The sequence below is a fragment of the Rhinopithecus roxellana genome, chromosome 9 (assembly GCF_007565055.1).
Source record: "Rhinopithecus roxellana isolate Shanxi Qingling chromosome 9, ASM756505v1, whole genome shotgun sequence".
In the NCBI taxonomy this organism is placed as follows: Eukaryota; Metazoa; Chordata; class Mammalia; order Primates; family Cercopithecidae; genus Rhinopithecus; species Rhinopithecus roxellana.
The window spans coordinates 103,437,031-103,451,110 of NC_044557.1; positions in this window are offsets into that span (position 1 = coordinate 103,437,031).

Below are 14,080 nucleotides of genomic sequence, written 5' to 3' on the forward strand. Positions count from 1 at the left end.
TGCTGAGAGCATTTTTAAAACATAATAAAGCACAGAGGAAGTGGGGCTGGGGAGGGATTGTAAACATGGATAGTTCCGCCTGCCCAGCACTCTTACTTCCACCCGCAAACCTACTGCCCTCTCCCAAACCCTTCCTGGACCGGCTCCTTAGCCCACCCTCATTGGTCGTATGATTGGCATGGGGGTGGGACCTGACTCAACTGAGCCAATCAGAACCCAGTGCTGGGATTTTTTTTTTTTTTTTTTTTTTTTTTTTTTTTTTTTTTTAAAGTGTGAGAACTCCCTGGTAGCAAAGAAAGGGAGAAGCCATAAGCAATAGCTTTGTGGTGATGAGTCTGAGAGGGGATAGCTAAAGCTCAAGACAAAGCTGGAGAAAGCGGTGGGAAAAGAGCATCGTGGCAGCATTTATGTCCCTTGTTTGTTTATTTATTTATTTATTTTTTTGAAACACAATCTCGCTCTGTCGTCACAGGCTGGAGTGCAGTGGCACGATCTCAGCACACTGCAACCTCCACCTCCCGGGTTCAAGCGATTCTTCTGCCTCAGCCTCCCGAGTAGCTGGGATTACAGGCATGTGGCACCCCACCCGGCTAAGTTTTGTATTTTTAGCAGAGACGGAGTTGTGCCGTGTTGGCCAGGCTGGTCTCGAACTCCTGAGCTCAGGTGATCCACCCACCTTGGCCTCCCAAAGTGCTGGGATTATAGGCGTGAGCCACTGCCCCCGGCCACATCCCTTGTTCTAATTGCCCCAGAAGTTAATCTGGGCTCCTGACTTTCCTGTACTAGAGCTAAAACATTGCCTCTTATTTGGAGAGTAGATGGAATTGGAAGAAAAAAAGGGCGAGGGAAGGCTTCAGGAGGCGATGATGCAAGAGCTCAGTCGGGAAGGATGGGTGGAGCTTACCAAGGCAGAGGAGACATTAGGGGAGGAAATAGCATCTGTAAAAATCCAGGAGGTTGTGAAGTGACAGGATATCTTCCACAAACTAAAAGAGTTCTGTTCAATTTGAGGGCAGATGCACAAGGAGTCATTGGGCATATACAATGCTTAGCACTTTGAAAGCCCTCAATAATAACAATAACAGTTACTATTATTTCTATATGGAGAATGGCAGAGGAATGAGAGTTATGCTGAAGTTAGAATATAAAAGACACAGCCAAGCACAGTGGCCGATGCCTGTAATCCCAGCACTTTGGGAGGCCGAGATGGGCAGATCACTTGAGGCCAAGAGTTCAAGACCAGCCTGGCCAACATGACGAAACCCTGTCTCTACTGAAAGTACAAAAATCAGTCGGTCATGGTGACGCACACCTGTAGTCCCAGCTCCTCAGGAGGCTGAGGCAGGAGAAACGCTTGAACCCTGGAGGTAGAGGTTGCAGTGAGCCAAGATCGTGCCACTGCACTATAATCTGGGCAACAGAATGAGACCCTGTCTTAAAAAAGAAAAAGAAAAAGAAAAAAATCACTAGAACAAGAAACACACTGAAACAATGTGTTTAAAAAATACATATATATGTATATATATGTGTGTGTATATATATATTTTAGGGGCCAGGCCCAGTGGCTCACACCTGTAATCCCAGCATTTGCGAGGCCAAGATGGGCAGATCACTTGAGGCCAGGAGTTCAAGACCAGCCTGGCCGGCCGGGCGTGGTGGCTCATGCCTGTAATCCCAGCACTTTGGGAGGCCCAAGCAGGTGGATCACCTGAGGTCAGAAGTTCAAGACCAGTCTAGTCAACATGGTGAAACCCCATCTCTACTACATATACAAAAATTAGCTGGGCATGGTGGTGGGCGCCTGTAATCCCAGCTACTCAGGAGGCTGAGGCAGCAGAATCGCTTGAACCCAGGGGGGCGGAGGTTGCAGTGAGCCGAGATCGTGCCATTGGGCTCCAGCCTGGCTAATAAGAGCAAAACTTCCTCATATATATACACATACATACATACATACATATATACATATACCGAATCCGCCATTCTAAGGAGTTTGGATCTTATCCTGAAAGGTTCTAGGGAAACTCCTTTTTTTCTAAATACATCCCTTTGACTGTAGTGGGAAGATCACTCAGAGGAGTTTGAGGCTTCAGGCAAAAGTTGAATATTTATTTAAGTAGCTTAGAACACATCTCTTTGATTTTTTTCTGTTCTGACTCATTAAAACTGGGAGAGGGAAGGTACACTGTGTCACAGTTCACAGTAGCTTTTTCTTTCTTTTTTTTTTTTTTTTTGCTTTTTTTGCTTCACAAAAAGTGAAGAAGCGTTGACCCAGTCAGGCAACAGTTAGGTGACAAATTTATGGACCTATTGTGTAGGAAAGCTGGCATTGCAAAAGAAACAGTTCTGTTTCATCAGTAAAACAAAAATATGTGTCATGCTGCTAACTGATGCAAACCTAGGCAATGCTTTCCATTGCCTAAATGGCTCAACTATTTGGCCTTGTGAGGGGGAGGAAGAAGGCAGAAACCATTGCAGGTGAGCTATGACATAGTATACCTCCCTCTCTCCCCACTTTAATATGAGTCAGAGCAGAAAAAAATCAAAGAGATGTGTTCCAAGCTGCTTTAATAAATATTCATGCTTAGGTGTTCTCATAAAACATACATGAAAGCAACCAAGGGCAGTGTTTCATGTATAATCAAAAGGATTTGGCACCTACCGCTGAAATAGTACAATATCAGAGGAGAGGAGGAAATGTGATGTTGATGTTGACAGGCAGCAAGACCATGCCCACATACAATGAGAAAACTGCTGACATAGATTAGGTTTCTAAAAGGCTTTCTCCACTCTAAAGGAAGGAGGAGCCCAAAGGGTGAAGCTCCCAGTCCCACCACAGAATGAGCCCTGCTTGCAAGTTTCCAGTCTTTAGAGCCCTTCCACGTGGCCAGGAAAGGAGGCAGGGGTGGAATTATCAGTCTTTATGACATCTAAAGCTGTCCTAAGCAGTAAAGACAGTTTGAAGCCACTTGGGCTATAGCCAGAACTACATAATACTCCATCACATAGGATGTGGCATAATTTTATAATCTCCCAGTTGTTGGCAGTTGGGTTTAAAAAAATATTTGCAGGCTGGGCATTGGCTCACACCTGCAATCTCAGCACTTTGGGAGGCCGAGGCACACAGATCACCTGAGGTCAGGAGTTTGGGATCAGCCTGGCCAACATGGTGAAACCCTGTCTCCATTTAAAATACAAAACTTAGCTGAGTGTGGTGGTAAGCACCTGTAATCCCAGCTACTCAGGAGGCTAAAGCAGGAGAATCACAAGCTCACTGCGGAGGCTTCAGTGAGCCGAGATTGTGCCACTGCACTCCAACCTATGCGACAGAGTGAGACTCCCCCTCAAAAAAAAAAAAAAATTGCAATCTGTGTCCCAGAAAAATTAATATCTAATTGTGCTATTGCAGGAACTAGTATAAACCAGCTTGGGAAGATTCTATCAGTTAGGCTGCAAAATTATAATCTGCAGGTAGTGACCTATTCCAAAGATCTCCCTGGGCAGAAGGCTGTGGGCGTCGAGAGATGTTGGGACAATGTCCCACAGAACTGAATAATTAGCCTTGATTTGCAGGCGCCTAATAACATTTGTGAGCTCAGAGGACAGGCTCTCAATCAAGCATGAGAAAATGCCAGTAAACTATGAGTAAAATGCCTCTAATTGCGGCAAGGATGGGAGACAAAGTGATTGAACTAAGCGTTTACTGTCCAGTAAAGTATTCTAGGGCAGCATCCCTCCTCGGGCACCGTCCCTGAGGCGTAAGGATGACCAGCAAGAAATTAGCATCTAACAGACCCCTCCTCAGCCAAACATCACATCAACTGGCTCTTGGGTTTGTTTCCTTCTCTATGTGGCCTTAGTGGTAAAAACCATTTTTTTCCAAGTGTTTTTGTTTTTATTATATTGATGGGTTTGAGAAATACTGCAAGCAACTTTCCATGTGAGGAAAGAAAAAGATAAGAGGATAAGCACAGTGGATCATTGATTTACTCTACAGACTTTGGAAGAGTACTGTCTGTTAGTGACATCAAGCCCTAGAAGTTGGGCCCAGCGACTTAACCCTGCAGAGAATTTCTTTGTAAGGAAGTAGTTGTGAACATCTAGGGCATGGAGAGGGTAATGGAACCAACATTGACTAGACATCTGTGCCAGGTATGTGTTAGCTGCTTTTCACTTTATTCTAGTTTGTTCTTTGGTCTTGCTTCCTTATTTATTTATTTATTTATTTATTTATTTATTTATTTATTTATTTATTTATTTTTGACAGAGTCTTGCTCTGTCTCCCAGGCTGGAGTGCAGTGGCACAATCTCGGTTCACTGCAACCTCCGCCTCCTGGATTCAAGCAATTCTCCTGCCTCAGCCTCCTGAGTAGCTGGGATCACGGGTGCCCGCCACTGCACCCGGCTAATTTTTGTATTTTTAGTAGAGACGGGGTTTCACCATGTTGGCCAGGCTGGTTTCAAACTCATGATCTCAGGTGACTGACCCGCCTTGGTCCCCCAAACTGCTGGGATTACAGGCCTGAGCGACTGCACCTGGCCTCCTTTTTGGTTTTTAAATCCCATAGGACGTCCTATTTGAATTTTGCATTATATTAAAACCTCTAACTCATTGGTACTGTAAACCTAGAGCTCCAATTTCACATTTTCTGTTCTGTTCTCCCCACTAAATACATTTGCATTTATTAGATCTTGTACCCTGAGTAATGGTTGGGAAAATATGCATAGTATACTTAAAGGCATGAAACCCAGACGCCTAAGTTCCACTCCATTGCTTACTCTAATAGTACTATAACCTTGGACAAAGTATTTAACTTCTCTGTTCCTTGATTTCTTCATCTGTAAGATCAGTATCATAATAGGACTGACCTCATAGAGCTGGGAAAAGTTTAGAACAGCATCAGGCTGTTTTCAACGGGTGTTAGCTATTATTAAAGCCCTGCCAGGCGGGTACCAGTGATGTGCTGTAAATGTTTAATGATTGCCTCTCTGGACAAAAAGAGTTCTGGTGTATAACATTTGGCAATTTCTGTGGTGGAAATGCTCCTGTGATGGCCAATTTCAGGCTGTCAATGTAATATCACTGAATGCAGAGTTGGACAAAGGTGAGCAACGGTACACTATTATATAGTATGTTCACTGTTCAGACACAGTAGACATAAATAACTTCAAGAGCATAGATAACAGTAAAATGCATTATTATAATTAGAAAGGCTGGGTGTGGCAGCTTATGCCTGTAATCCCAGTACTTTGGAAGGCCGAGGCAAGTGGATCACCTGAGGTCATGAGTTTGAGACCAGCCTGGCCAACATGGTGAAACCCCATCTCTACTAAAAATACAAAATTAGCTGGACATGCTGGCACATGCCTGTAATCCCAGCTACTTGGGAGGCTGAGGCAGGAGAATTGCTTGAACTGGGAGGCCGAGGTTGCAGTGAGCTGATACCGCACCACTGCACTCCAGCCTGGGCAACAAGAGTGATACTCCATCTGAAAAATAAATAAATAAATAGAAAGTTGGTACTTATTATCTTTTGAAATACAATGTGTTTTAATGTAAGTTTATATAATTTAATTTAATTTTGTTTTTACAGGCAGGGTCTACCTTCGTTGTCCAGGCTGGAGAGCAGCTGTGCTATCATAGCTCACTGCAGCCTCAAACTCTTAGCTCAAGTGTTTCTCCTGCCTCAGCCTCCCAAAATGCTGGAATTACAGGCATGAGCCATTGCACCCAGCCTGATTTAATTAGAAAAATATATTTTTAAATTTTTTGTTTCCATAGGTTTTTGTGGCACAGGTGGTTTTGGTTATGAGTAAGTTCTTTATCAGTGATTTGTGAGATTTTGGTGCACCCATCACCCAAGCAGTGTACACTGCACCCAATTTGTAGTCTTTTATCCCTCACCTGCTTCCTACCTTTTCCCCCCGAGTCCCCAAAGTCCTTTGTATCCTTCTTATGCCTTGGCATCCTCATAGTTTAGCTCCTGCTTATGAGTGAGAACATACGTTTGGTTTTCCATTCCTGAGTTACTTCACTTAGAATAATGGTCTCCAATTCCATCCAGGTTGTTGTGAATGCCATTAATTAATTCCTTTTTTATGGTTGAGTCATATTCCATCATATATATATATGCCACAGTTTCTTTATCTACCTATTGATTGATGGACATTTAGGCTAGTTCTACATTTTTGCAATTGTGAATTGTGCTCTAATTTAATTTTTAATAACAGCTGTGTTTAATAATTGACCCAGAAAATTCAGCATTTGGCTCCTGTAGCTGGTGTGAGCTGGCTGCAATGGTGCATTCACCTTTACCAACTCAGACATTTGATAATACTTTAGTTGTTTATTGCTGTGCAACAAACCAGCTCAAAACTTACTGGCTTAAAACAACTGTGATTTCCTTTTTTTTTTTTTTTTTTTAACAATTCTGTGAGTTGACTGGGCTCAGCTGAAGAGTTCTTCTGCCCTGCATGGTACAGCCAAGGCCTCATGGTTGCATTCAGCTGAAGCTCAGCTGGGGTAGAACATCCAAGATGGCTTCTCATCCATCAGGACCTCTCTCCACACGGCCTCTTATCATTCAGTAGTCTAGCTTGAGCTTCTTCACATGATGCTGGCATCTAAGAAAGAAATGTTCCACTGGGTGTGGTGGCTCACACCTGTAATCCCAGCACTTTGGGAGGCCAAGGTGAGCTGATCACTTGAGGTCAGGAGTTCGAGACCAGCCTGGCCAACATGATGAAACCAGATTCTACTAAAAATACAAAAACTTGGCCTGGCATGGTGGCATGTGCCTGTAGTCCCAGCTACTTGGGAGGCTGAGGCAGGACAATCGCTTGAACCTGGGAGGCGGAGGTTGCAGTGAGCTGAGATTGTTCCACTGCACTCCAGCTTGAGGGACAGAGCGAGACTCCATTTCCAAAAAAAAAAAAAAAAAAAAAAAAAAAACCCAAACAAACTCAGTGGTTGTCAAACGGTGTGATTTTGCCATCTCCCCCACACCCTCCACAGAGGATATCTGGCAATGTCTGCAGACATTTTTGGTTGTCATAACTGGGGAAAAGGTTCTGTCATGGGGTGGCCATGGATGCTGCAAATTATTCTACAATGCACAGGACAGCCCCTCACAAGCAAAGAACTATCAACCCAAAATGTCAACAGTGCCCAGGATAAGAAACCCTGCACGTAACTTGCGACATGCACCATTTTGGCTATTTAGTATGTACACTTTCTCATTTCAACACATTTTCCCCTGCTGCTTTTGACAGCAAGTACAAGGTATAAAATTCTCTTAGCACTCTCTAAATGTGTGTTCAGCCTATTTGGCTTGGCTTCAAACAAACATGACAGATGTAGCACTTTTGGCTCAAATGCCTTGCCAATCAAGCATATGCATGTTTGCACATCATGTCTGCAGTGACAGCAATAATATTCTGTGACTAAAAGAGTTTGCACATTCAACTTTCACTAAAACATCTCAAATTATTTTATTTTTCCTCTGAGTCTTTTGGCTTTCAGGTGTTCTTGGAGGTCTCTCTGCTCTCTTCTTTGGGTAAATGGTTTTCTCCTGTTCCTCGTGATACCAAGGTTACATTTGCTCTTTATTTTTTTTTTAAGACGGAGTCTCACCCTGTCACCCAGGCTGGAATGCAGTGGTGCGATCTCGGCTCACCGCAACCTCTGCTTCCCAGGTTCATGTGATTCTCCTGCTTCAGCCTCCAGAGTAGCTAGGACTAGAGGTGCGTGCCACCACTCCCAGCTAATTTTTGTATTTTTAGTAGAGATGGGGTTTCACCATGTTGGCCAGGCTGGTCTCAAACTCCTGACCTCATGATCCGCCTGCCTCAGCCTCTCAATGTACTAGGATTACAAACGTGAGCCACTATACCCAGCCACATTTGTGCTCTTTTTATAAAGGGATGCCCATTTATTAGCTCAGTTTTTTTCTTTTTTTTCTTTTTTTTGAGACAGAGTTTCGCTCTTGTTGTCCAGACTGGAGTGCAATGGCGCAATCTCCACTCACTGCAACCTCTGCCTCCTGGGTTCAAGCAATTCTCCTGCCTCAGCTTCCCAAGCAGCTGGGATTACAGACATGTGCCACCATGCCTGGCTAATTTTTTGTATTTAGTAGAGAAGGGGTTTTACCATGTTAGTAAGGCTGGTCTCAAACTCATGACCTCAGGTGCTCCACCCACCTTGGCCTCCCAACATGCTGAGATCACAGGCATGAGCCACCGTGCCTGACCAATAACTGTTAATTGAGTTCCTACTGTGTGCAAGAGATGCTCTGGGTCAGCGGGGGCTACAGCAGTGAACAAAACCAAGTTGTGCTTGCATTCTAGCTGGGGAGACAGACAATGAACAAATAAGAAAATAAATAAATGATATGTTGGCTAATGAAAAGTAAGGAAACATTTAAGCAGAATAAAAGGATGAGACTGATGGTGTGGGATGGTATTTTGATTAAAGTGTTCAGGGAAGTTACCACTGAAGGGTGTTGTCTAAGCTATACAGAAGGAAGACCCAAAAATTCCCCTCCTCTCCCCTCCTCTCCCCTTCCCTCCCCTCCCCTCTCCTCCCCTCCCTTTCTCTTCTGTTTTAGAGATGAAGTCTCATCTCACCATGTTGCCCAGGCTGATCTCAAACTTCTAGCCTCGAGCAGTCCTCCTGCCTCAGCCTCCCAAAATGCTGGGATTGCAGGTGTGAGCCACCATGCCTGGCCCAAGATCGGTTTTCAGTAGTGCACTGTACTGTGTGGAGGTTTGGTTTAAAAGAACAGAAATTTATTCTTTCACATATCTGGAGGCCAGAAGTCCTAAGTCAAGACTGGGTGTGATTGTAGAGGACCACGTGCTCACAAAGGAGATGTTCCTGATAGTTATGCTCTTGCAAACAAAGCATGACGTTTCTTCTCTGCAAACAGGAAGAACAAAGGAGTCGGCTGTAAACAGCAGACTCTGGGAACTGGTTAATGTTTAAGCATCTTAAGAAATTGGAAAGTTAGGGAAAGGTCAGAAAAACAACTCATGACATAAAAACAACTTGTGACATAAAAACAACTCGTTTCTTGTGACGTGATAAAATTCCACAAGCATGTATAAAATAAAGCAGAGCGTGCTGCTCGTGGCGGCCGCCATGTTTGTCTTGTCTTGTGTTGTCTTGTGTGTTCATTCCTTTGTTTAGGAAACACGCGGACCCCAACATGTGATGGTTGGGATCACACCTGTAGTCCCAGCACTTTGGGAGGTCAAGTCAGGCGCATTACTTGAGGTCAGGAGTTCAAGGCCAACTTGGTCAACATGGCAAAACTCTGTCTCTACTAAAAAAATACAAAACTTAGACAGGCGTGGTGAGGTTCACCTGTAATCTCAGCTACTCAGGAGGCTGAGGCAGGATAACTGCTTAAACCCAGGAGGCAGAGGTTGCAGTGAGCAGAGATCATGCCACTGCACTCCAGCCTGGGCAACAGAGCGAGATTCTGTCTCACACACACACACACACACACACACACACACACACACACACACACAAAAAGAAATCATGTCAAGGTATTGGCAGGGCTGGTTCCTATTGGAGGCACTGAAGGGGAGTCTGTTCCACGCCCTCCTCCTAGTTTCTAGAGGTTGCTGGCGATCTTGGCATTCCTTGGTTTGTAGATGTGTTACTCTAATGTCTGCCTCTGTATCCACATGGCGCTCTCTCTCTTTCTCTCTCTCTCTCTCTCTTTGTGTGTCCACATTTTTTCTTTTTTATTTTTTTTATTTTTTTTATTTTTTTATTTTTTTTTATTTTTTTTTTTTGAGGCGGAGTCTCGCTCTGTCGCCCGGACTGGAGTGCGGTGGCCAGATCTCAGCTCACTGCAAGCTCCGCCTCCCGGGTTTACGCCATTCTCCTGCCTCAGCCTCCCGAGTAGCTGGGACTACAGGCGCCCGCCACCTCGCCCAGCTAGTTTTTTGTATTTTTAGTAGAGACGGGGTTTCACCGTGTTAGCCAGGATGGTCTCGATCTCCTGACCTCGTGATTCGCCCGTCTCGGCCTCCCAAAGTGCTGGGATTACAGGCTTGAGCCACCGCGTTATTAAGGCACCAGTCAGGCCGGGTGCAGTGGCTCATGCCTGTAATCCCATCACTTTGGGAGGCCAAGGCGGGCAGATCACCCGAGGTTAGGAATTCAAAACCAGCCTGGCCAACATGGTGAAATCCTGTCTCTGCTAAAAATACAAAAAAAAAAAAAAAAAAAAAAAAAAAAATTAGCTGGGTGTGGTAGCGGGCAGCGTAATCCCAGCTACTTGGGAGGCTGAGGCAGGAGAATTGCTTGAACCCGGGAGGCGGAGGTTGCAGTGAGCCAAGATTGTGCCATTGCACTCCAGCCTGGGCAACAAGAGTGAGACTCTATCTTAAAAAAAAAAAAAAAAAGACACCAGTCGGTCGGGTGTGGTGGCTCACACCTGCAATCCTAGTACTTTGGGAGGCTGAGGCAGGTGGATTGCCTGAGCTCAGGAGTTCTAGACCAGCCTGGCCAATATAGTGAAACCTCATCTCTACTAAAATACAAAAAATGAGCTGGGCATGGTGGTGGGCACCTGTAATCCCAGCTACTCAGGAGGCTGAGGCAGGAGAATCACTTGAACATGGGAGGCGGAGGTTGTAGTGAGCCAGGATCATGCCACTGAACTCTAGTCTGGACTCTGTCTCAAAAAAGACACCAGTCATTGGATTTGGCCTCACCCTGATTCAGTATGATTCAGCTTAACCTGATTACCTCTGCGAAGACTCTATTTCCAAATATGACATTCACAGGTACTGGGCGCTAGGACTTCCACATATCTTTTGGAGGAACACAATCCAACTTGCAACAGTGTTGTTTTGAGTTATCACAATAACCAGGGGACATGCTGCCATGTAGGGCAGGGGCCAGGGGTGCTAGGAAGACATTCCACAATTTGTCAGTTTCTCAGATACTGCTGTGAGTGAAAACCCTGTTTGTAATATCTGAACCTAGAACTAACTCTGTTTTACATATAACATAAAGAATATTTATAGGGATTCAGTATACACTAAATTTTCCTGAAATGCAACCACCCTTCTACTGTTTTCTTTCTTTCTTTGTTTTTAATTGTTCTGCTGTTTTCATTGAGAAAGATTGTACTATTTTTCCCTTTCACTTTTTTCCTTTTAGAGATGGGGACTTACTCTGTTGCCCATGCTAGAGTGCAGTGGTACAATAACAGCTCACTGCAGCCTCCACTTCATGGCTCAAGTGATCCTCCCACTTCAGCCTCCCGAGTAGCTGGGACTAGAGGTGGGTGCCGCCAAACCTGGCTAATTTTTTAATTTTTATGTTCGTAGAGATGGGGTCTTGCTATGTTACCCAGGCTGGTCCCAAACTTCTGGCCTCAAGTTATGCCTCTGCCTTGGCCTCCCAAAGTGCTAGGATTAAAGGCATGAGCCACCACACCCAGGTTTTTAATTCTTTTTCGCTTGTGTGTGTATTCTTGTTTCCTCTTCTTTCTTACATGAAAAGTAACACATTATATACTATTTTACACTTTGCTTTTTTCACTTATTAGGGTAGCTGACATTTTTTGTATAATATTTTATACTGTTACAAGTTTATCTTCAAGGTAAACTACTAAAATTGACATTGCGAGTTAAAGTGTAAAAGTATGTATTGTTTCTATGGTTATACATTTCCTATTGTACTATGTTTTGCCAATCTGATACATGAGAAATGGTATCTCAGTATGATTTTAATTTGCATTTCTCATATTACGAGAAAAGTTGAGCATCTTTTAATGTTTTAAGTAATTTAACTTTTTTTGTGAATTATCTGTTCGTGTGTTTTATCTGTTTTTCTATCAGGTTTGTAGTCTTTCTCCCCCTCATTTTTTACAAGTTCTTATATACTTGGTTATTTTAGCCTTTTATCTGTGATATATCTTGGAAATATTTTCTCCCACTTTGTCATGTACCTCTATGTGATTTTTTGTCATGCAAACACATTTTATTTTTACATCATTGAATCTGTCTTTTATTTTATCACATTTGAATTTTTATGCACTCTATTATATTCAGAATTTCTCCAAGGGCTGTCCACCGTTGTGGACACTCATGTAACCCATGCCAATTGATTCAGCTGGTGGTGTCTGAGCCACAAATACAACACATGGATATCTGTCTGCATTTATAGCTCTCAACTCACCATAACTCTATAACTGCAAGCGCCAGACTTTTTCATGAAGTTTGCTAATATAGTTGTGCCTGAGCACTAACATTAAAATCTATGTTATAGTAGAAGTTGGTTTCCTTTCTTTCTCATTATCTCACAATTAGGGCATCATATTTATTTTATTGGAGTTGTAATTTATAACCTATGGTTTTCATTGTGGGATTGGGACAGCAAATATTTTAAAAGAGAGCATTTGATCTGATAGGGTTGAGCACCACTCCTCTGAGGGAAGTGTGTTTCAGGCTAAAGATGTAGCAATCACATGAATTGCCTTGGCCTGTCCAATGCAGGGAAAGTATTGAGGCTGGAGCAGAGTGACAAGGGAAAAGTGAGAGGTCACAGAAATTGCCAGGGTTCATATCACATAGGGCCTGGAAGGTCATGGTAAGGACCTCCCACCATGCTTTCCACTCTAGCTAGAATAAAATGCAATGTGGCTTTGAGCAAGAGAGTGACAGGGTCTCATTTAGGCTCCTGTGGGATTGCAGACTGCAGTGGGGTGCAATGGAAGCAGGGAGACCAACTGGAAGTCCACTGCAGAAGTCCAGGCACGGAGGCCGGGTCCGGTGGCTCATTCCTGTAATCCCAGCACTTTGGGAGGCCGAAGCAGGTGGATCACCTGAGGTTGGGAGTTTGAGACCAGCCTGACCAATAAGGCAGTTTGCAGTGAGGCCTTCTCTCACCAGCCCAAATCTCCTTTTCTTCTTTTTTCTTTTCCTATTCCTATTGCCAGTTTACCTACTGTACATATTACTCTTTTTTTGAGAGGAGTTTCGCTCTTGTTGCCCAGGCTGGAGTGCAATGGCGCGATCTCAGCTCACTACAATCTTTGCCTCCTGAGTTCAAGTGATTCTCCTGCCTCAGCCTCCTGAGTAGCTGGGATTACAGGTGCCTGCCACCATGCCCAGCTAATTTTTGTATTTACAGTAGAGACGGGGTTTCCCCATGTTGGTCAGGCTGGTCTCGAACTCCTGACATCAGGTGATCCACCCACCTTGGCCTCCCAAAATCCCACCCTAGGATTACAGGGTGAGCCACCATACCCGGTCTGTACATCTTACTTTTATCTCTTTCTATTGTCTTTCTGCCTCCTCTAGAATGTAAGTTCCAAGAGGGTGGAGATAATTGTCAGTTTCGTTCACTGTTTAGAACTTTCATTGGTATATAACAAGCACTGGACAAAAGCATTGCTGAATGAATGAATGAATGAAAGAATGAAAGAGCACCACCTTTGGGCTGGGTGTGGTGGCTCATGCCTGTAGTCCCAGTGCTTTGGGAGGCCAAGGCGGGCGGATCACTTGAGGCTAGGGGTTCGAAACCAGCCTGGCCAACATAGTGAAACCCTGTCTCTACTAAAAATACAAAAAAGTAGCCAGACGTTGTGGTAGACACCTGTAATTCTGACTACTCGACAGGCTGAGGCAGGAGAATTGTTTGAACCCAGGAGGCGGAGTTTGCAGTGAGCCGAGATTGTGCCACTGCCACTCCAGCCTGGGTGACAGAAGCAAGAGAGAGACGCTGTCAAAAAAAAAAAAAAAAAAAAAAAAGGCACCACCTTTGGCTTTAGGTTGAAGTTTTATATGTGCATCTGCTGGCAAATGCCAAGTTACTTAACTTCTCTGAGGCTGTTTCTTCATTTGTAAATGAAAATAAAAGTACTTCACAGGGTTGAAGCATTGTTGTAAAGACTAATTAAAACCATGCCCGTAAAGGGCATAGCTAAGTGCCAGTCAAACTGTAGACACTCAACAAATGTTAGATATTAGTAAATAAAAAAGTTAGTTATTAGTATAAAAAATGTATATGCATAAAGATATTCATTATAGAACTATATATAGTATTTAAAAACAG